The following is a 23269-nucleotide window of genomic DNA, read 5'->3' on the forward strand; positions in this document are numbered from 1 at the left end:
AAACATTAGCCTAAGCCTATACGTGTTCAGGATCAGCAAGATGTCACTAGGCAACAGGAATTTTTCAGCTCCATTATAATCTCTTTTTAGTTTTTTTTTTTTTGAGAAGGAGTTTCCCTGTCACCAAAGCTGGAGTGCAGTGGCGCAATCTCGGTTCACTACAACCTCCACTTCCCAGGTTCAAGTGATTTTCCCGCCTCAGCCTCCTGAGTAGCTGGGAACACAGATGTGCACCACCACGCCTGGCTACGGGGTTTCACCATGTTGGCCAGGCTGCTCTTGAATTCCTGACCTGAGGTGATCTGCTTGCCTCGGCCTCCCAAATTGCTGGGATTACAGGCATGAACCACCACACCTGGCCTGCTCCATTATAATCTTAAGGGGCCATAATATATGTGGTCTGTCATTCACCAAAACATCTATGCAGCACATGGCTCTATATTTTTCTTTGACAAAACACTTCAAACTCTTCCCCATCCTAGCCATCTATGAAAATAAATGATGCCTTATAGGTCGGGCGCAGTGGCTCATGCCTATAATCCCAGCACTTTGGAAGGCCGAGGCTGTTGGATCACGAGGTCAAGAGATCAAGACCATGCTGGCTAACATGGTGAAACCCTGTCTCTACTAAAAATACGAAAACAAAAAATTAGCCGGGCGTGTTGGCGGGTGCCTGTAGTCCCAGCTACTTGGGAGGCTGAGTCAGGAAAATGGCGTGAGCTTGCAGTGAGCTGGAGACTGCGCCACTGCACTCCAGCCTGGGAGACAGAGTGAGACTCCGTTTCAAAAAAAAAAAAAAGAAATGTCGTCTTATAACAAATAAAAGTTAGTCTGCCAATTTCCCTTTAACACAGTACTCCAAATTTTGAGTTCCCTTGAAAAAGAAAGGAATATTCTGGATGCTCTCCAGATGCTACTTTCTGTTTACTTTGGCACTGTCAACACATACAGAATCAATTACAACTGACCCTTGAACAATATGGGTTTATACATGGATTTTCTTGAGCCTAAACCACCCAAGACAGCAAGATCAAGCCTTCGTCTTCCCCTCAGCCTACTCAATGTGAGGACAAAGAAGACATTCGTGATGATTTACTTCTAGTTAACAAAGTCAATATATCTTCTGCTCCTTAATAACCTTTTCTTTTCACTAGCTCACTTTCTTGTAAGAATACAGTATATAATGTATAATATACTGAATCTGTGTTAATTAACTGTTTATCAGCAAGGCCTCTACTGAGCAGTAGCTCATCAGTGAAGTTTTTGGAGAGTCCAAAGTAATACATGGATTTTTTATTTTTGAGGAGGTGCTGGCAGCTGGTGCCTTAACACCCCTTGTGTTAAGGGTCAACTGTAAATATAAGAATCCTTATTTATCAATGTAATCCTAACCTCTATGTTTTGACAACTCTTTTGTTGGACTTTTTATTAAGTACAGGGCTTAGCAGTTCATATTTCATCCTCTTCTACCTAGTTCATAATCACCAAAGATCACATACAGCTCCAGCGTTAAGAAAATTTCAGCCTTTGATTTTGCTGTAAAGTATAAACAACCCCTCTCAATTATGTATCCTTCACTGATAGGACATAACCTCATGAGTCATCAATACCCAATTTTCCTTCAATACAAAAGTTTTTCATGATGTATTTCAATTTTTGAACAATGATAATTAGTAAAGTCAATCTCAACTGACAAGCTGTCCGGCATTATTTTTTGTACGATAGGACATAACCTCATGAGTCATCAATACCCAATTTTCCTTCAATACAAAAGTTTTTCATGATGCATTTCAATTTTTGAACAATGATAATTAGTAAAGTCAATCTCAACTGACAAGCTGTCCTGCATTATTTTTTGTACCCTGAAAAGTTATACTCTGGTTTAGTTTCTAGCACAACTCAGTATGTTTAAAAAAATAAATCAAAATTTTAGGTAACTCATACTTCCAAAATGAAGTAAACTGAAAGTGGATACAGAAATACCTATCCTTGGCTGGGTGGGGTGGCTCACACCTGTAATCCCAGCACTTTGGGAGGTTGAGGCCAGTGGATCACTTGAGGACAGGAGTTCAAGACCAAATTGGTCAACATGGTGAAACCCCATCTCTACTAAAAATACAAAAAAAAATTAGCCAAGCATGGTGGCAAGCGCCAGCAATGCCAGCTACTTGGGAGGCTGAGGCATGAGAAAGAACTGCCAGAACATGGGAGGCGGAGGTTGCAGTGAGCCGAGATCACGCCATTGAACTCCAGCCTGGGCGATGGAGTAAGACTACATCACAAAAAAGAAAAAAAAACCTGTATCCTCACAAATTCAAGCCATGTCCACTATGACCGAACCTTAAAATGAGGTCACATTTTAAATAGAGTATAAACAAAAAACTTTTGGAGGCTGAGGTGGGAGACTGCTTGAGCCCAGGAGTTAGAGACCAGCCTAGCCAACAACGTAGCAAGACCTTATCTCCACCAAAATTAAAAATAAAATAATGTCCAGCTAACTTTGTTGTACTTTTAGTACAGACAGGGTTTCGCCATGTTGCCCAAACTGGTCTCAAATACCTGGTTTCAAGTATCTCCCCACCTCAGCCTTCCAAAAGTTTGGAATTACAGGCATGAGCCACTGCAACCAGCCTAGACACACGTGTTTCAAGATCAACAACTTGCTAGTAGCATGCACTTTCTTTGGGAAGTCAATCTCTTTGAAAATCAGGTTCCTTATCTGTAAAATGAGTATCATTGATAGTATTTGTCTCACAGGATAGGAATGATGCATAAATGAAACAAGGTACACAAAACACTGGAAATGATGGTACCTGGCAATATCAAGTGCTGCTGCTACTACTGTATCATTTACTATTATTGGTACATACCAACAAAAAATGGCCCAAGGACACAAACAGGTGACTAGCAATACTAAAGGTATATGAAGATTAACACTATCAAGGAAATACAAATTAAACCAAGTACCATGTTCCACCTACCAAACAAGCAAACACATTTTTAATTACAGTATCTACTGCAGGCAATGGTCAAAATAAATGGTCCATATGAACTCATACTGCATTTCCAGAAAATGGGATTATTTCATCAAAAGTTTTAAAACTGCGTTATTTTTTGACTCAGTAATTTTACCTTTGAGAATTCATCTGAAAGAAACAATGGTGTGGACACATTAACAGTGAAAAAGTAGAAAACAAGTGCCTGACAATGAATGAGTACGAATTATTTCAGTGCACCAGTCCAATGGAATACAATTTAAATGACACGTGACACTGACATGGAGGAGCATAACCAAAATATGTACAAGTTATCTAGAAGATTACATACCAAAGTGACATCTAAGGATAGGATGGGGTTTTGAGTTTTTTAAATTTTTCACTAATAATACATAATGTTTTTGTAATTTTTCTTTCTGCAGAGATAGCAAAATGCTACCCTGAAACTTAGTCATCATGATATACAGATAACTGAGTCAGCAAAGCTCTTCTGCAAAACCCTAAGCAAAAATTAGGCCCTTCTCTTCCCCAAGAGCAATTCAGAACTAAACAGAATCAAGGAATTGGGGCTGGGCGCAGTGGCTCATGTCTGTAATCCTGCCCGCACTTTGAGAGGCCGAGGCAGGTGAATCACCAGAGGTCAGGAGTTTGAGACCAGTCTGACCAACATGGTGAAACCCCGTCTCTACTAAAAATACAAAAAAAAAAAAAAAATAGCCAGGTGTGGCGGCGGCACATGCCTGTAATCCCAGCTACTTGGGAGGCTGAGGCTACAGAATTGCTTGAACCGGGAAGCGGAGATTGCAGTGAGCCTAGATCTCGCCACAGCACTCCAGCCTGAACAAGAGCGAAAACTGTGTCTCAAAAAAAAAAAAAAAAAAAAAAAAAAAAAAATCAAGGAATTGGGTACCTCTAGATTCACTGAACATTGTATTACATATTTTGGGGTCTATTAGCCATTGGAAGTCCCAAGATACATAGAAATTTCTCTCTACATTCTCAACCTTCGCATTTAACTGTGCCATCATTAAAGCGTTTTGGGGTGTTACAACATAAAAGTCCATCATAATCTAACCTAGAGCAACTTCTGTTTTGAAAACACTTTTTAAAGAAAAGGTTCCAGAATCTGTAAGTATCCAACAAACATCAGGAATATTTTAAAGAATGCTTTACCTAGGTTAAGATTTAATGTTTCAAAATTACTTCAGGAAGGTCAATAAATCTTGACTGAGAACTGAAACAAAAATAATATGCAAAAATAATAAAACACAGAAAGGTCTTATTTCTAATATAACTGATAATCTATGTGAATGAAAATAACAGCATGGTTAGTAGGACTACCTGTATACTAAATCCATTAAAAAATACAAAAATTAGCCGGGGGTGGTGGCACACACCTGTAGTCCAGGCTACTTGGGAGGCAGGGGAATCGCTGTAACCCAAGAGGCAGAGGTTGCAGTGAGCTGAGATTGCACCACTGCACTCCAGCCTGGGCACTGGAGTGAGACTCCACTTCAAAAAAAAAAAAGCAATTCACACTTAAATACTTAGTGGTCTTTTGTCTTTAGTCAGCAATTTCCTTGCAAATGGTTCAGCAAAAAAATAAAACGAAACATGGCAATCCTGGTGGAAGGTACATTAAGAATTCATTAGACTGTTCTGTATGTTTACATATTTTCCTTAAAACACTGAAGGAAAAAAATTGTCATAACTATGACAGATCTACCTTGATTTACAAGGTATTTTGAATGTTAATCTCAGCTTTTATAACCAAGAATGCTTATATTATGCCAAGATATATAACATGATCTGCATTAAGAGTTCAGATAATTCTAAGCACATCTCAGAATAGCATATGTTATTTCCAGCCTGCCAGCTTTGAAATTTTTACTTCTATTTGTAATTTAGAAGTCATTATTTCAAATTTTGCAAATGTCAAGTTTTATATTGTATTTTTCCAATGTAAATTAAATGTGGCTACACTGTAGTCTTCAACATTCTCCACAAACATCAAAAACCACTCCTGCCAAAAAGTCCACCAAAATTTTTAATTCCCAAGCCAAGTAATAAAAAAGGAGTGTTATAAAGTGTTCTAGATTCGTTCTTTTCAATGTGCATACTGGTATTACTGGGGTAGGGTGAGACTCTATTCCTAGGTAGCTCCCAGATGGTGATGATGCTATGCTGGAGCACAGGCTATTTTCTGAATAGAAAGGGCCAACATTCATTCTGAAGACTTCATTTCCAGCCGGGCGCAGTGGCTCACGCCTGTAATCGGCGGGTGAATCACAAGGTCAGGAGATCGAGACCATCCTGGCTAACACGGTGAAACCCCGTCTCTACTAAAATACAAAAAATTAGCCGGGCGTGGTGGTGGGCACCTGTAATCCCAGCTACTCAAGAGGCTGAGGCAGGAGAATGGTGGGAACCTGGGAGGCAGAGCTTGCAGTGAGCAAAGATCACGCCACTGCACTCCAGCCTGGGCAACAGAGCTAGACTCCAACTCAAAAAAAAAAAAAAAAAAATACTTCATTTCCTTGTTATCTTATAGAATAAGTTTCAATTTTATCAGTGACCTCAGACTGAGCATGAGTTGTAACAAAGTATACTTTAAGTCTACTCTGGTCTCTGGTCTACAATGCTTGCAGCCAGGTGTGGTGGCTCACACCTGTACTCCCAACACTTTGGGAGGCAGAGGCGGACAGATAACTTGAGGTGAGGAGTTCCAGACCAGCCTGGCCTATACGGTGAAACCCTGTCTCCACTAAAAATACAAAATCTAGCCAAGTGTGGTGGTGGTGGGTGCCTGTAATCCCAGCTACCTGGGAGGCTGAGGCAGGAGAACTGCTTGAACCCGGGAAGCAGAGGTTGCAGTGAGACAAGATTGCACCACTGCACTCCAGCCTGGGCAACGGAGACTCCGTCTCAAAAAAAAAAGGACACATGTATTAGGAAAAAGAGTCTCAGATTTTGGAAATACTATGCTTTTTTTGTTGTGTAGCATCTGGGAGAGCACAGTTATCACATCAAATATTTCTGCAGGAATACATATAAATTTTCAGTAAATGTCACACATAGAACATAAATACTCTCACACCAGTTGAGATGAGTTTTTTTGCCAAATTGAGTCTTGGTGTCAAATGCAAAATGTGTCAGAGATTTTAAAATTTCTAAATTATGGATAAAAGATTTTAGACAGGTGTAACAAAATAATAACCTAGCAGCCCAGAATAATTTTTAACAAAGATATCTGACTTAAAAGTTACTACAGTATTCTCTTAAACAGCCAAAACAGGAGATTATATCTAAATTTAAGAATAGTAAAAGGTTTGATTTTTATCACCAATGAGTATAACCATAAGACTCCCACTCTTAAGAAAATTTCAAAACCTACCTTTAGTAAACAACACTTCCAAAATTCCATACAGGACTATGTTAGCAAAAGAATAAAAAGACCCCACCAATCATGTTATCCCCGTAGAAATAAAGCCGCATTGAGGAATGCCTTACTCAGTTCTCAGGGTAGTACTTTTGATACTAAATGGATTTGTTGGTCTTTTTTTATTGTTGTTTTTGTTTTAAGTGTCACTATATCACCCAGGCTGGAGTGCAGTGGCAGTATCTTGGCTCACTGCAACCTCTGCCTCCTGAGTTCAAGAGATCCTTCTGCCTCAGACTTCCAAGTAGCTGGGATTACACGCATGCGCCACCCCACCCAGGTAATTTTTTTGTATTCTTAGTAGAGACGGGGGTCTCACCACATTGGCCAGGCTGGTCTCGAACTCCTGGCCTGAAGTGATGTGCCTGCCTTGGCCTCCCAAAGAGCAGGTATAAGCCACCACACCAGGCCTCTAAATATGCTTAGTATTAAAATAGTTAATTTATTAAATGTTTTTGGTGGGATAATTGTGGTTAAGTCCTAATTCTTTTTAAAATACACACTGAAATATCTACAGATGAAATATATCAAGAATTTGCTTCAAAATAACATGGGAAGGGGGTGGATGGGGAGATATAGATGCAAATAAAAGACTGGCCAAGGATTATTAAAGTGAGACAAAGTACATGGAAGTTCATTATACAATTCTCTTTTGTGTATGTGAAATTTTTTCACAATTAAAAGATAGCACCAGCCGAGTGCGGCTGCTCACGCCTGTAACCCCAGCACTCTGGGAGGCTGAGGCAGGCGGATCACAAGGTCAAGAGATCCAAGACCATCCTGGCCAACATGGTGAAACCCTGTCTCTACTAAAAATACAAAAATTAGTCAGGCGTGGTGGCGCGTACCTGTAATCTCAGCTACTCAGGAGGCTGAGACAGGGGAATTGCTTGAACCTGGGAGGTGGAAGTTGCAGCGAGCCGGGATCGCACCACTGCACTCCAGCCTGGCAACAGAGCAAGACTCCGTCTTTTAAAAAAAAAAAAAAAAAGGCTGGCCAGGTGTAGTAGCTCACGCCTGTAATCCCAGCACTTTGGGAGGCCGAGGCAGGCGAATTACGAAGTCAGGAGATCAAGACCATCCTGGCCAACATGGTGAAACCCTGTCTCTACTAAAAATACAAAAATTAGCCGGGTGTGGTGGCACGTACCTGTAATCTCAGCTACTCAGGAGGCTGAGACAGGGGAATCGCTTGAACCTGGGAGGTGGAAGTTGCAGCGAGCCGGGATCGCACCACTGCACTCCAGCCTGGCAAGAGAGGAAGACTCTGTCTTTAAAAAAAAAAAAAAAAAAAAGGCTGGCCAGGCGCAGTGGCTCACGCCTGTAATCCCAGCACTTTGGGAGGCCAAGGCAAGCGAATTACGAAGTCAGGATATCAAGACCATCCTGGCCAACATAGTGAAACCCCACCTCTACTAAAAAACAAAACAAAACAAAACAAAAAAGTAGCCGGATGCCTGTAGTCTCAGCTACTCCGGAGGCTGAGGCAGAAGAATGGCGTGAACATGGGAGGCGGAGCTTGCAGTGAGTGAGATCACGCCACTGCACTCCAACCTGGGTGACACAGCTAGACTGTCAAAAAAAAAAAAGAAAAAAAGAAAAAAAGATAGCACCAAAGATGTGCATGTACCTGAAAACAAAAATTACATGTGAATCTCAAACTATACACAGAAATATAGTCAACACTGTATCAATGTTTCACTCAAAATCTATCAACATTTTTACTATTCAACTTAAAAACTTATCAAACCCTTCAGAATAATACAGGGTCAAATCTTAAAGCAAAAGATCCAAAGTAATTCACAAAACTAGAAATTAAGTATTAGTGGCCACTAACACTGCCAATAAATTGCTAAATGTATTAGCTTCTGGAGAGCAAACTTAAGAACTTTTTTAAATGTGTGGCCAGGTGCGGTGGCTCAGGTCTGTAATCCCAGCACTTTGGGAGGCTAAGGTGGGCAGATCACGAGCTCAGCAAATCGACACTATCCTGGCTAACATGTTGAATCCCTGTCTCTACTAAAAAAAAAAAAATATAAAAAATAAGCCGGGCGTGGTGGCACGCGTGTGTAGTCCCAGCTACTCAGGAGGCTGAGGCAGGAAAATGGCGTGAACCCAGGAGAGGGAGCTTGCAGTGAGATCACGCCACTGCACTCCAGCCTGGGCTAGAGTTGAGATTCCGTCTCAAAAAAAAAAAAAAAGTGTATACTCTGCCCACCTCCCCCACCTCCCTGGCAGAAAAGTAAAATGTGCATACCCCTGAAAAATTACATTTCTGGGGCTTAATTTTAAGAAAATAAAGATATGCACAACTGTAGTTTTAAGACTGTCCAAAGCGGCCGGGCGCAGTGGCTCACGCTTGTAATCCCAGCACTTTGGAAGGCCTAGGCGGGCAGATCACGAGGTCAGGAGATCGAGACCACAGTGAAACCCCGTCTCTACTAAAAATACAAAAAAATTAGCCGGGCGTAGTGGCGGGCGCCTGTAGTCCCAGCTACTCGGAGAGGCCGAGGCAGGAGAATGGTGTGAACCCGGGAGGCGGAGCTTGCAGTGAGCCGAGATTGCGCCACTGCACTCCAGCCTGGGTGACACAGCGAGACTCCGTCTCAGAAAAAAATAAAAAATAAAAAATAAAAATAAAAAATAAATAAATAATTAGCCAGGCGTGGTGGCTGGTGCCTGTAATCCCAGCTACTTGGAAGGCTGAGGCAGGAGAATAGCTTGAACCCGGGAGGCGGAGGTTGCGGTGAGCCGGGCTCGCAGCATTGCACTCCAGCCTGGGCAAAAAGAGCAAAACTCCGTCTCAAAAAAAAAAAAAAAAAAAAAATTTTTCAAACATTACATTTTAGGATAAATCTAGCTATCACATTAAGAACAAAACTAGTGGGGAGGGACAAAAGAAATACAAACCTGTTATATACAATAATGCACAGGAGACAATGGTGGCTTGAAATTGGACCAAATGTCAACAATATGAGTAGTGGTATATTTTGAAGAGCTGACAGCATGATTTTCTTTTCTTTTTTTTTTGTGCAGGCTGGAGTGCAGTGGTGCGGGTGCAATCTCGGCTCACTGCAACCTCTGCCTCCGGGGCTCAAGCGATTCTCATGCCTGTCTCTCAAGTAGCTGGGACTACAGGCATGTGCCACCACTCCCGGCTAATTTTTGTGTATTTTTGAAGAGATGGGATTTCACCATGTTGCCCAGGCCGGTCTCAAACTCCTGAGGTCAAGTGATGCACCTCCCTCAGCCTCCCAAAGTGCTGGGATTACAGGCCTGAGCTACCACACCTGGCCAACATGGTTTTCTAATAGGCCAAAGGTGAGAAGAATAGCAATCAAGGATGGCTAGCCAAAATCTTTGGCCCAAGAGACATAAAAATTGTTTCATTAACTGAAAAAGGTAACAGTACACAAGAGACTGGTTTGAGGCATGAACATCAGGAGCACAGTTTTGCACTTTAAAGTTGACATATTGGATATTCAACAGAGTTGTCATGCAGGTAACTGAATTGGCATGACACTCGAAAGAAAAGTATAGGCTGTTGGTTGATCTTAAGTGTCGAAATCAGCTTATAGGTGGTGTATTAAATCATGAATGAATCAGAATGAAATTGGACCCAGAGTGTGGACAGAAAAGAGAAGTGGAAGGACTGAACCATGGGGCAGTCCAACAGAAAGAGTAACAGTCAAAGACATGTAACAAAAACCTGGAAGCAAAGTAAAAAAAAATAAAAACGTTTCAAGGAAGAGATCTGGTTAAATAGAACCAACAGGTCAAGTGAGATGAGGATTGAAAAAGGACACCTAGGCTTAGTTAACACATTCCTCTCCGTGGTTTTTTTTTTTTTAACCATAAATAATTTTTTTCCAACTAAAGTTCACTTCTTACTGATTAATGATAGTCTTAAAAAAAAAAAAAAAAAGCTCGCTTTTGTTTTTTTACTTTAAGAGACAGGGTCTCACTCTTGTCACCCAGGCTGGAGCACAGTGGTGCAATCATAACTCACTCTGACCTCAAACTCCTGAACTCAAGCAATTCTACCGCCTCAGCCTTCCAGGGAGCTACACTACAGCTGTGTGCCACCATGCCCAGCTTTTTGTAGACAGGGTCTTGCTACGTTGCCAGACTTCCCTGGCCTTGAGCTATCCTCCAACTTCAGCCCCCCAAAGTACTGGGATTATAGGCATAAACTGCTGCATCTGGCCTAAAGCTCACTTTTAAAATGTGCTTGCTTCCCTATTAACAATGCCACCACAACCATGGTAACATTTTACCAAGATACATCTACCTAAACAATTTACTACCTTGCACATATACACATCTTTAAGCCATTTAAGGTGTTGGGAATTCAAGGGCAAAAACGTATTTAGTTTTAAAATTTTAATAATAAAAGTCCAAAGTTGTTCTTTGGAACTTTAACTAAACTTTGTTTTTCTAGAATGCTCAGCCGGACACGGTGGCTCACGCCTGTAATCCCAGCACTTTGGGAAACTGAGGTGGGCGGATCACGAGGTCAGGATTTCTAGACCAGCCTGGCCAACATGGTGAAACCCCATCTCTACTAAAATGTAAAAATTAGCTGGGTGTGGTGGTGCATGCCTGTAATCCCAGCTACTCAGGAGGCGGAGGCACAAGAATCACTTGAACCCAGGAGGCGGAGGTTGCAGTGAGCCAGAGATCACGCCACTGCCCTCCAGCCTGGTGACAGAGTGAGACTCTGTCTCAAAAAAAAAAAAAAAAAAAAAAAAGTTCAACATATCAAAGAGACAAAAGGAGTCTACTATCATTAAGTGTTGAAATCTACACCCTTAATCCCAGGGTTGAATCCATGCTAAACCACTAAAGCAGTCTAACTTTAGGCAAGTTATTTAAATTCTGACTCCAATATTCTCACCTCTAAAACATGAGTAACAGTATCTACTCCTACTCAAGGTTTTGATGATGATTAAGTAAGTTAACACAAACTCACAACTTTAACAGTGGTGGACATAGTCAAGAGTTTAGAATACTTCCGTAAGAGAAATTAATGTCCTGCTACTTTTGTCTGCCAAATAAAGCCATTATATGACCCAACAAGGTATCACAGAAATAATTAGTAATTTCCTGGAGCCTGATCAGTTCTCAACCTCTCTTACTCAAGACTGATTTTGCTCATTTATACACCCAATAAAAACTCATTTGAAAAACCAGGGCAAGTTATTGTTAGGCCTGGGATGATTATTTTCTTCAAGAGATTGAGACAGTGGCCTACTCTGTCTCCAAGCTTACTGCCCTACTTGCCCTCTTAGTTCTCATCACTAACATTCCCTACACAACAGCCTGAAGATGAGTCTTCTTCAAAATCCTTCAACAGATTCGACTTGTGCCCAAGACAGGATCTTAAACAAGACCCTCTAAGGTCCCGTGCTATCAATGTTTGGTCTTTGCCTACCTCTCTAACTCCATCCCTCATCTACGTATTCTTGGTAATTATTTTCCAGTATTATTTCTTACTTGGAGGCCAAGTCTTGTTCCCCCCTCATTATCCGTGCTTTCACATATGGTTTTCTTACAGAATGAGCTTCACCATTAGCTACTTCCATGTAGCTAAGCTTCCCTGTAGGGAAGCTTCCTTCCCTGGCAGCCTCCCCCAAATTCCATGTTCTAATTTTGGTTCCCTTGCCATCTTCTCATCCACGCTGTTCTTTTCCTTCATCGATCCTGACTGTGAAACGTGCTGTTTACTTTGTTTCTTCCCTCAATGATCTATAATATCTAAGAGGGCAAGGGACATGTTTTGTTCATCCCTATATGCCCAAACCTAATAATCATTTTCAAAATAAGTACTAAAATACTTAATAAAACATCTTATACTTGAATGTTCCTTGAACACCTCCAAGATGTTTAAAATATTCTTTTTCCCACCCTCAATCTATAATCTGCTCCCTTCATTCATTCCCCAGTATCCCTACCCCAGCAGCTAGAAACCAGCAATCATGCCAAATCTGTGTTCTTGTCCACCTTATCACATCTGTCCTGAGATGCTAATTTTACCTACTAATCTCTAATCTCATTAGCATTACCTTTGTCCAAGCCAGGTCGTTATTCTTCCTTGGATTTTAGTATCTCCCTTATTCTCCTACTTCTAATCTCATTTCCTCTACACCATTTCCATACTGTTATTAGAAAGACATTTCTAAAAATTAAAATCTTCCAGGAGTTTTTGAGACCAGCCTGGGAAACAAAATGAGACCTGTCTCCACCAAAAAAATAACAATAAAACATAGTCAGGTATTGTGGTGCATGTCCGTCGTCCCAGCTATACAGGAGGCTGAGACCAGAGGATAGCTTGAACCCAGGGGGTCAAGGCTGCAGTGAGCCTTGTTAATGTCACTGCAGTCCAGCCTGGGTGACAGAACAAGACCCTGTCTCAAAAAATAAAAATAAAAGGAAAATCTGATGCCACTTTCCAGTTTAGAATATTTCTAAAATGGCTCACATTGGCTTCTGGATAAAATAATAAATTCCTTGGCATGTATGGCAATCAAACTTTTATTCTCTGGCCTTAAGATTCATTTCGGTACACTACCTCTCTTAAAAGGATCCCGTCGGCCAGGCACAGTGGCTCACACCTGTAATTCCAACACTTTGGGAGGCTGAGGTGAGCTGATCACGACGTCAGGAGTTCAAGACCAGCCTAGCCAAGATGAAACCGTCTCTACTAAAAATAGAAAAATTAGCTGGGCATGGTGGCAGGTGCCTGTAATCCCAGCTACTCGGGAGGCTGAGAGAGAGAACTGCTTGAAACTGGGAGGCAGAGGTTGTGGTGAGCCGAGATCACACCACTGCACTCCAGTCTAGGTGACAGAGCGAGACTCTGTCTTATTTAAAAAATAAAAATAAAAAATAAAATAAAAATCCCTTTATGTGATTAAGGCAGAAGGGATAAATTTATAAAGTTATAAATAAAAATAATAAAATAAAAAAAGGATTCCCTGACCTCTTAGGGTTAGTTAGGTAACCATTTCTGCATGCTTTCTTTTAGAAAGAGATGGGGTCTCGCCAGGTGCAGTAGCTCACACCTGTAATCCCAAAACTTCAGGAGGCTGAAGCAGGTGGATCACCTGAGGTCAGGAACTTGAGACCAGCCTGGCCAACATGGCATCTCTACTAAACCCCGTCTCTACTAAAAATACAAAAATTTAAGGCCCGGCGCGGTGGCTCATGCCTGTAATTCCAGCACTTTGGGAGGCCGAGGTGGGCAGACCATGAGATCAGGAGTTTGAGACCAGCCTGGCCAACATGGTGAAACCTCGTCACTACTAAAAATACAGAAATTAGCCGGACATGGTGGTCCGAGCCTGTAGTCTGAGCTACTCGGGAGGCTGAGGCAGGAGAATCGTTTGAACCTGGGAGGAGGAGGTTGCAGTGAGCCAAGATGGCGCCACTGCACTCCAGCCTGGGAAACAGAGAGAGACACTGTCTCAAAAAAAAAAAAAAAAAAAAAAAAAAAAAAGAGATGAGGTCTCATTATGTTGCCCAGCCTGGAGTGCAGTGAATAATCACATCACACACTATAGCCTCTCAAATCCTGGGCCAAGGGACCCTCCTGCCTCAGCCTTCCAATTAGTTGTGACTACAGGCTTATAGGCAGGTACCAACGTCCCCAGCTTATTTCGGCATGCTTCTATAGGATATGTGTTTACCTCTCATCATATATGGACATTATTTCAATCATGTGTCTTCCTCACTAAACCCTTAAACATAATAAACTATTTTTTATATCTCCAAACAGAACATGTCCCATAAAAATAAATTTGTAGAATTAACAAGGAATAAATCAAACTAAACCTATAGTGGACAGCTTCCATACACTGACAGCAGCAAAGAAATAGAAAAAATAGCTCTCATACAAAAGAGGGCATCAATAAAACTTGCACGTATTTAAAAAATAAAGATTCCCATTCTTTTTCTGGATAACTTCCAGGAATCTTTTGCTTTTTCTCCCATTCTGTTTTGAGTGTACCTTTGGTGCTCACTTTAACTAGACTTTACTTTTCATCCGAGTATGGTATAAGGGAGCAAGTCCGTGATTTACCCTAGTACAACAGTACCGAATATGCCTTCAAAAAATTATTCCAGGTTAGGTGCAGTGGCTCACGCCTGTAATGTCAACTTTGGGGTGTCAAGGCAGGAGGATCGCTTGAGCCCAGGAGTTCAAGACCAGCCTAGAAAATATAGCGAGACCCTGTCTCTACAAAAAATAGAAATATTTTAAAATAAAATCTAATTATCCCCCAGCTTGAAATCTATCAGAGCAACTCTAAAATGGTTATCAAAACATTTTGCTGTAGTGAGTAAAATACTACGGGTTGCTAAAATTCTTACCCTTTGGCTATCCACATCTTTACTAATCTCTACACCATTCCTGTGAATAACAGAATTCATTCCTTCTTACCATCAGGAACACATTAGAGTTCCTAATCTAGCATTAGAACTCTATGAATTCAAATTAGAATTCCCAAAATCTAGCTGGGCCTTGAGTCACCACTATAAAAGGGGTCAGCCTTAGACGGTTCCTGATTTGGATGTAGAGGTTAAACAGATTTCCCTGCTTTGTGAGGTCAAAAAGCCTACCTTTTTTCAAATTTTTAAAAACCCTCCAGTGAGACAGCATTTTAATATTATGTTGTATCTCTTATGGTTTGACTCTTGTGAAATTTTAATAAGATAAAAAGTCTAAATAGAATATAATCTAAAAATGTCACAAACCCAAGGAATACGTTAAATGACAGAAAATGTTTACTAATTTGTAATAATCTAAAAAAAAGGACTCCCCAATATGTTGTCTTGTTGCTAATCATTAAAACAAGCCACTTTCATTTTAAACTGAAGCTGCTCTTTCCAAGTGTCCAAAATGTTCTAATCAGCCCAAGTTAATTAGCAACTCATATTATTCCATTAGTTTACAAATAACTGGGGTGGTCCCCCTTGGGAAACACCTCAAGATGCACATACAAAAGGCTTAATTCAAACACTTCCAGAGGCTATGACCTATACACATCAGCTAAACTGTTAAACGGGTTTATTTCCTAGTCTTTGTAATGAATCCAAGTGGACCTCACACCTCTTACCATCACCCAGGAAGGGTGTGCATCTGTTCCGAAGGCCCCCCTGGCTCCAGGTCATCCTGGCTGCTGCTGCTCCAGGCTGGGCATCCATGTTGCTGCAGCTTGTGGTTTGTGAGGGGTAGTGTACAGGAAAAGCAGGATGGGATTTCAAGGGAAACAGGAGGAAGATGGCTTTCAGGGAAAACGCCATCACGATCATAAGTGTTAAGTAGTACCACACACATTTTATTGCAGCACAGTTTAAAAATTTAACAAATGAAAGATTAAAAATAAAAAAACAAAAATAAAAAAAATTAAAAATACAGACGTCCAGAGATGCTCTAAAACAGTTAAGTTAAAGATCAGGAAAAATAAGGTCATAGACTTAACAGCCAGTAAAATTCTTTTCAGTGTGGGGAAGGGGATGAGGGCAAGGGTGGGGTTGGGAGAGAAAAGGTTTATGTGATCAAACCACTTAAAAATACTAATGCCTTCGCTTTCTCTCCCAAGATGCAAAACTCCAAAGTCAATCAGGAGGCCGGAGAAATTCTTAGAAACATTCAGAAAAACTCGATTTTAATCCGGTTAAAAATCATCAGTGTCATTATCATCATCATCATCACCATCATAAGTATTAATATAATAATAATAAGTAATAGTAACTAGTAACAACAATAAAAAGGAAATCAGCGGAAAGTCAGGAAAAATGTTAAAAAAAAATTGGAATAACTTACTGTAGCTGAAGATCAAAAAAATCTCACTGTAAAAAAACAAAAATAAAAATAGCCCAGATTAGAAAAACGGGAGGTGCAAAAATGTCAAGTCAGTAAAGTTCATTTCTTTTCTCTTTCCAAAAGCAGTTTCCACAAAAACCGCAAGGATAAAGTTTTCAGTAGCAGACAAGCAAAGCCCTTTCCACATCATCAATCAATCTTAAAAATACACGAGGAAGTAGAGAGGTCAGTTTATGAGAGGCTAAAAGGCTCCTCCTCCTCTAACCCAACTGCTGCAGAAAAAATAGAAATAGAAATTTTAAAAATTACATCTTAAATCCAGGTCCCGGTTTTGGAAACAATTAAAAAAAAAACACCTGTACATTTGCCGTAGTGCACACCAAGTTGCATCATTATGTTTAAAATGTCTTTATAAAATCAGTTTTGGAATGGAATGTGTGTGTTCTGGAAGGGTGGGGAAGGGAGGTTAAAAATCAAAGCTGAGCTCCAGTGAGTAGGGATGGGGTTCGCCTTGCTGCCCTGTGAAAGGAGAAGGGACAGATTGAGTCAGAGTTCCTCAGAAATGTTGTGCCCTAAACCCCCAAGACAGAAACATCTGTCTACTGCAGCTAACACACTTTGGTAATGCATTAACATTCCACTGGGATGGGATAGCCTCCATAGAATCACCTCTACCAGTGACTGTCTTCACAATTCTTCAACATCAGTAGATGACTAAAATCAACTAAATCCATGTCAATATGCCCTTGAGGGTCTCAAAAAGAGTATATCCAAATTTTAATCTTGATAATGAGCAGTTTGGGCAAAGAAAAGACAGAAAAACTGGGCCAACAAATAGACATGAAATAGTGAGCAAATGTCAAATATTGAGATTCTAAAACCTAAGCAGATTAATGGGTTTTAAACTTCAAGTCCGTGGAGTTTTTGCTATGAGTAATAGACTGAAGGTGAATGGCCTACCATGAAGATCTATACTAGAGATGACTCATCTATTCTCAAAACCAGTGAGTGATCAAACCACAAGACCTAATAGGTTCTACTACTAGGGGAAAAGATGTTTTAAATAAGGAGCACATTATTCCACTCACTGACAAAACGAAAACACAGATGGAATAAAAAAAGACTATTATGGCTACTGAATATTTAAGGTCATAAAATAGGTGAAAAAATTAAGGTCCTTATGTTAATACTTTTGTTTCTGTAGTCCACTGTTTACTATGTAGCATGTAAAGCTAATTTCAAGCTATGGATTCTAAAAATCTGGTACATAATATCACACTAAAATAATTTCCATGACAAACTGGTTGTTTCATCAGCTAAAATAAGAACTGCAATTAGACTGTAGCTCCTTGTGCAAACAATGAACTAGCTGCACTCACTTTTCCATTTAGCCATGAGGTCTTATTCTCCTTTGTAAATCTGAGGAAATTAAAATATTTTAAGGCCAAGTGTGGTGGCTCACACCTGTAATCCCAACATTTTGGCAGGCTGGGGTAGAGCATGGCTTGAGCTCAGTAGTTTGAGACCAGCCTGGGAAACATGGCAAGACTTTATTAAAAACAAAAAACATTAACAGGGTGTGGTAGCCTGTAATCCCAGCTACTTAGCAGTCTGAGGAGCGAGGATCACTTGAGCCCAGGAGTTCGAGGCTGCAGTGAGCTCTGATCATGCCACTGCACTTCAGCCAGGCCAACAGAGAAAGACCCTGTCTCAAAAAACAAATGTTTAATTGAGCTTTTAGAAGTGTTCCTTGAGCCAACTATACATGAATGACTACAGCAGCAACAAGTACCATAAATTTTTAAAAAGCAGAACAGTGCAGGAATGACAGTTTTTACATTTGATGTGTGAAACTGTATGAATGTACAAACTGCGGAAAAAGTTTGTGAAGAATTGTAGGAAATATACATCTGAATGTTCTTTTCCTGTTTATGAAATACAGTTATGGTGAAACATTTCATTTTCTTATTTGGAGCCACAACCTAAACCTGGTAATCAATTTTCAAGACACGTAACTTTATAGTTCAACCACAACCAAATCCTTTGTACAGGTGCCACAAGACATAAGCTTAAAAATAAAGAAAAATGTGAAAAGAAACCAATTCTATCTTTCAATATCAAAAAGTTCAGATATCTCCCAAGATGTTATTTATATTAAACTGAAGAGCTACCACTCATAAAAAGGCCAACTTTAGCACCATTTTCTATCAAGAATATTCCTTGAGGCCAGGCGGTGTGGCTCACACCTGTAATCCCAGCACTCTGGGAGGCTTGGGGTGGGTGGATCACCTGAGCTCAGGAGTTCAATTAAGGCCAGCCTGGCAACATGGCGAAACCCTGTCTCTACCAAAAATACAAAAAATTAGCAGCACTACTCAGCAGGCTGAGGGCACCCCTTGAGCCTGGGAGGCAGAGGTTGCAGTGAGCTGAGATGACGTTACTGCACTCTAATCTGGGTGACAGTTTGAGGCTCTCAAAAAAAAAAAGTATCCGGCCGGGCGCGGTGGCTCACGCTTGTAATCCCAGCACTTTGGGAGGCCGAGGCGGGCGGATCACGAGGTCAGGAGATCGAGACCATCCTGGCTAACACGGTGAAACCCTGTCTCTACTAAAAATACAAAAAAAAAAATTAGCCGGGCGTGGTGGCGGGCGCCTGTAGTCCCAGCTACTCGGAGAGGCTGAGGCAGGAGAATGGCGTGAACCTGGGAGGCGGAGCTTGCAGTGAGCCGAGATCGCGCCACTGCACTCCAGCCTGGGTGACAGAGCGAGACTCTGTCTCAAAAAAAAAAAAAAAAAGTATCCTTACGTAAAGTTCAAAGATAGTTTTAGAAAAAAGTATCTCTAGGTTATTTGTCAAAGCCTGCCTGAGGTTTGCATCCCTTCTTCTAAAGGGGTACCTCTCTGAGTGATGCATGAGCATCATCACCTGGAACCTACTAGAAGTGCAAACTCTCAGGCCCCACCCCAGACTTACTTAATTAGAAACCCTGGTGGTAGAGATAATAGCAATCTGTTTTAACTAGCCCTATTGATTCTGGTGTTGGCTAACGTTTGAGAACCACTGTGAAGATTTTAAATTGGGAATCTCTATTCCCCAGTTTAGAATCAATTATTATTATTATTATTTTGAGATGGGGTCTTACTCAGTCGCCCAGGCTGGAGTGCAGTGGTGCGATGGCTCACTGCAACCTCCACCTCCCAGGTTCACGCGATTCTCCTGCCTCAGCCTCCCGAGTAGCTGGGACTACAGGCGAGCACTAGCACGCCAAGCTAATTTTATTTTTAATAGAGATGGGGGTTTCACCATGTTGGCCAGGCTGGTCTCGAACTCCTGACCTCGTGATCCACCCGCCTCAGCCTCCCAAAGTGCTGGGATTACAGGCGTGAGCAGCCGCACCCGGCCTCTAGAATAAATTCTTTAAACAAAGTGCCTGTGCTTCCAGTGTACTGTGACAGAATCAAGTTAGAGCACCAAATAATGTTTTCCTGATACAATATAAATAAATCCAAAAACACATAACATATGATAGTAAATGTACCAAAGAAACCTTTTTCCTTTTGTGTTAATAAACTCAAAATTTCCAATATCGAGAACACCTGTAGTTATGCTACACCTCAATGTTCTGGTTCTCACCAATCCTCCAGTAAATCTAGTATGCACAAAACCAGAATCTTCCCATTTCCAATGAGAATACATGAATATGCATATTAAGAGCAAATAATGCTCCCCAGAGACAACTACTAATAAAGTATTTGAAGACTGAAATAATGTGGTTAAGAATAGTAATAATAACTACCAATTTAGAAAACTGGGGCCGGGTGAGGTGGCTCACGCCTGTAACACCAGCACCTTGGGAGGCCGAGGCAGGACTCCCTGAGCTCAGGAGCTCGAGACCAGCCTAGCCAACATGGTGAAACCCCGTCTCTACTAAAAATATAAAAATTAGCCCGGTGTGGTGACACACGCCTGTAATCCTAGCTACTCGGGAAGCTGAGGCAGGAGAATCGCTTGAACCCGGGAGGCAGAGGCTGCAGTGAACCGAGACTGTGCCACTGCATGCACTCCAGCCTAAGGCAACAAGAGTGAGACTCCGTCGCAAAAAAAAAAAAAAAAAAACAACAAAAAACAAAAAAAAAACTGCTTTTAATAAAAATCTACAGTTTTTAGTCTTCTGGCAACAAAAAATTTGAATTAGAAACTAAAAATTCAAATAGGTTAAGAAAACAGAGTTAAGTCCCCTTATTTGCGTAAGGAAGATTAAAATCTATTTCTCCTAACTCCTAGGCAAACTTACTCCCCAGCCAACACCTCTCACATTCAACACTTAAATGTTAAGATTTAATAATTTGCCCCTTAGTCTTTAAAATTAGAGCAACTAGCTATTTTGGAGTTTATTCTTTGCTTGTTTCGCACAGCCCTTCCATCCAAAACAAGGTCGAATGCCATGTCAAATCCTCTAGAGATTTAATTACAAACGTAAGCTGTTTAAATTCTCTACAGAAGGAACATCAACCACCAAGTATTCCCGAGAGTGGCACTGGCATGGGGGGGGGGGGAGAAAAGGTCAGAAAACCTGCAACCTGGCCATCCTTCTTCAACTTTTCCCCCTAGCCAATATGAAAATGTTACTAAATGCCTATCTAGTTGAGAACACACCTAGAATTGTGATATAAATACCGTGGCAAACAGTTTCGGATATTAATTCAAAGAATTTTTGGTACGCTGATATACATACTGACCGGAAGGAACCCATATTTCTAACACCTCAGAGGCAAAGAAAAGTGTCCGTCAATCAATTTCAACTACTATTAACTGTTCTTAAATACTAATTTCTGACATTTGTCTTTGCCAACATTATTTTTACTACATATGATTTCCCAATTAATCTATTTTTGCCCTCACCTCATTTCTAACAGTTCAGCACAATGATAAACTTTAGTTTTAAGTTCCTGTAATAATATGTAAATGTTTAAGCCTTAAAAAAGGGGTCACGATGTTTTTCACCCTTATTTTACTTCCTATCAAATAGGTTGCCTTACAGATGAATCTTAGCCTGCAGAATTGGTTTAAACTGTGCTTAACAGCTTTAGTTTTTGTAAGATTAACAGACTGTGAAAAATAAACTTAACCAAATCTCATGTGAGGATTAAAAAAAGCGATTTCCCAGATAAGTCAATGTGACACTAAAGATCTATACAATTCTTTTAACTTTTTAATCAAATTTCAGCACCCAGCAAATAATAGGCACTGTTAATATTTGCTTAATATAACGTAGCTGTGAATTTTTGCCCAAGTTTAGGTGGACGGGAAAATTAACGCCAGAATATCCCGAAAGACAAATTTTGTCATCTTACACTTAGGAAGTTACGTTAATAAATTCTCAAGTCTCGTATTTTTCTTAAGCGCAATTTGGGAATTTCCAGTTACCTCGTGGTTTCCGTCATCAGGTTCTTGGCGAAGATTGCAATATAGTAGTTTTAGAACCCGGTATCCCATTAACTAGGTGAAAACCACTCGACTGACCTCGTGGTCAAATTCCTTACTAGTTCTGCTACTGACTTAATATGACCCTAGCAAACAACACTTTTCTGCCTCAGTTTCTCTCTGAGAAAGAGTTAATACCTACCTCAAGCAAAGTTCCACTAACATATATTTCAAGTGTTTTGTAACCTGCAGATGAAAAGTCAGCTGTAAATATTAATATAATTATATCACAATATTTCCTTTTACAAATGTAAGTGAAAGTAACTACCTCGAGCTCCATCATTTGCTCATAGAGAGGAATAAAATAAAAAGTTATCAGTAAAATGCTAAATCTTTTGTTAAACCTTTCCCGTAGGCCACGCGGCACGATCCAGGATTTGAAGGCTCGCGATACATGTACTTGGTAACCTTCCCCTCCCCCAATTTTTACATGTAAGAGGAACGGAAGTAATAGAAGCCATCGGCGCTACATTAACTTCGACTATATTAATGAGCATCGCGATCTTCATTTTCATGATCCCGGAGTCCTCGCGGTCGTAGAAAATGAAAGGAAAGCAGCCGTTAACACAGGAAGAGCGAAAAAAAGACATTTTCCCTGGCGATCATGGCCTAGAGGACACCAGGTTAAACCTACGCAGAGGCTGAGGCCTGTAAAACTGCCCCCCGCTTCAACCTAATCCCGCAAAACAAACAGAAAAAATGAGGGCCCGGTTAGTTAAGGGGAAGGATTTCCTCTTCTCTCCCACACCCCCTCTCGCTTCCCGAAAAACCCAGCGCCTTCCCTGCGTCCGCCCTCTCCACTTACCAAGAGGGAGGAGGGAGAAGAGATTCGATTCTGAGTCTCCTACTCCCGGGTTCTGCGTGGAGAAGCCGACTGCTGCTGGAGGTCGGCAACGCGGCCACAACCGCTCAGTCTTCGTCTCTTCACAAAATGGCCCCCGAGTCTCCTCTGCCGCCGAGGCGAAGGCTTAGTCCCCGCCCCATTCCTGAGAATCTTCCTATTGGCTGTGCGTTTTTTCGCTCCCGCTCCTAATTAGACAGTTCAACCGCTCCTCACAATGATATCCAATCACAATTAGCAGTGGGTTAGACCAAGCAGGAGAATTTCCACATGCGTGAGAGAAACTAGTTTATAACTGGTTAATTTTCCTGTCATTTATCGCCTGGACAATGCTTATTGGCTATTGCACCGGACGACCCTCTGGGTGGAAACTCGCCTTTGTATCGCGCACCGTCTCACATCCGGGTATCTGGGAGGCCTGATTGGCGGCCGCGGTGTCCTATCGCTGCCCCTTAGCGTGCCTAGTAGAAGGTCCGCCCAGACCTCGGATTTCCGGCTGCGCGGGGGCGGGGAAGGGGTTGAGGGGCGTTGTTAGGTGACGTGCGCAGAGGACCTGCCTTAGCCCCGGGCCTAGAAGAAAAAAAGCGCGAAATGAAGCCTCCGTTGTGCAATGTGAATAAAGAAAGGACTTTTCTTAAAATGAGGAGGGAGCAGCAGTGACTAGGCCGCGTTAAAGTGTGTA

At 41.2% G+C, this 23269-nt stretch overlaps 1 protein-coding gene across 8 annotated transcripts in view; it reads right to left on the reverse strand.

Moving 5' to 3' along the window:
• Positions 1 to 22703, reverse strand: part of HNRNPC (heterogeneous nuclear ribonucleoprotein C) — a 57690-nt gene extending 34987 nt beyond the window's left edge. For 2 of the 8 annotated variants that reach the window (XM_032180452.3, XM_032180440.3), the window contains exons 1-2: positions 22552 to 22702; positions 16262 to 16287 (exon numbers count right to left, since the gene is read on the reverse strand). The gene's annotated coding sequence lies outside the window, so the exon portion shown is untranslated. Of the gene's footprint in view, positions 1 to 15551; positions 16225 to 16261; positions 16288 to 21888; positions 21910 to 22551 lie in introns of those variants that run through there. The other 6 variants (XM_032180450.3, XM_032180441.3, XM_032180446.3 and 3 more) reach the window with 5 other exon arrangements.
• Positions 22704 to 23269: the final 566 nt, after the last annotated feature.

The sequence above is a fragment of the Hylobates moloch genome, unplaced genomic scaffold (assembly GCF_009828535.3).
Source record: "Hylobates moloch isolate HMO894 unplaced genomic scaffold, HMol_V3 SCAFFOLD_16, whole genome shotgun sequence".
NCBI classification, from domain to species: Eukaryota; Metazoa; Chordata; class Mammalia; order Primates; family Hylobatidae; genus Hylobates; species Hylobates moloch.